The sequence below is a fragment of the Elephantulus edwardii genome, unplaced genomic scaffold (genome assembly GCF_000299155.1).
Source record: "Elephantulus edwardii isolate Elephantulus edwardi_28Jun2011 unplaced genomic scaffold, EleEdw1.0 scaffold00140, whole genome shotgun sequence".
In the NCBI taxonomy this organism is placed as follows: domain Eukaryota; kingdom Metazoa; phylum Chordata; class Mammalia; order Macroscelidea; family Macroscelididae; genus Elephantulus; species Elephantulus edwardii.
In genome coordinates this window covers 7,196,925-7,197,910 of record NW_006399890.1, presented here as the reverse complement: position 1 = coordinate 7,197,910, position 986 = coordinate 7,196,925, and positions in this window count along the sequence as shown.

Here is a 986-nt window from a genome sequence, read left to right as displayed (position 1 = left end):
GGAGGAGAAAGAGAGTTACTAGAGAATTTTTCCAGAAATAGCAGTGGCATGAAGAAAGAGCCTACTGTGATCTTTATTTAAGCCAACAAAAACACTGTGCTCTCATCTCTAGACATTCAGAATTTCACAGATTTCTTTAGTGTGTCACTAGGACGATGATCAGAAACCAAGCCACATTAGATCAGTCTAATGAGAGCAAATTAAATGGGGGATGGACAAGGAACTTTGACAACGCAAAGAGAGGGAAAAAAAAAAGGAGCTGTACTGCAATCCCAAAGGCGCACGGTTCAAATTCAACCAGTTCTAATTCAACAGTTGCTCTTCAGGAGGGTGGGCCATCTCCTCAGGTGCCTCTGAAAACCTGCCAGAGGGTCAGCTATGGGTCGGTTCTGGCTTGACTGTATACAACAATAACAACAACTAGTAGATAAATAATGTCTGTTCATGTACAACAAATCTCTTCAAAGAACCGAAACCAAAATCAAACTATGGCCATCAAGTTGATTTTAGTTCACAGAGACCCCACAGAACACAGTGCACTGTCCTGTACAGTTTCTAGGTTTGTTAAATCTTTACCCAGACTTTCCCACAGTAGATTTCAATTGTTTATTTTTCTGTTAGTAGCACAAAATGCTTAATTTATTAAACCACCAGGGATCTTCATAGAGACAAGATGGGAAATCTGAAGGAGAATAATCAGAAAAAAATAATGAGCTATTGAAAATTAAACTTATGAGGGTTAAAATGAAAAATTTCAATAGAATCATCAGACAAAGCATTGAGGAAATATTTCAGATAACAAACTAGAAAAGATCAAGAAGTAGAAAATAGATGAGAAAGGCATTGTGTTAGAGATTTAATTCAAGGAAAATGTTGTCGTTGTTAGATACCATCAAATGAACTCCAACTCATACCAACCTTATGAAAAATAATTTGAAACTGTCCATTCCTGCACCAAACACAATCTCCATGTGCTTAAACCCTTC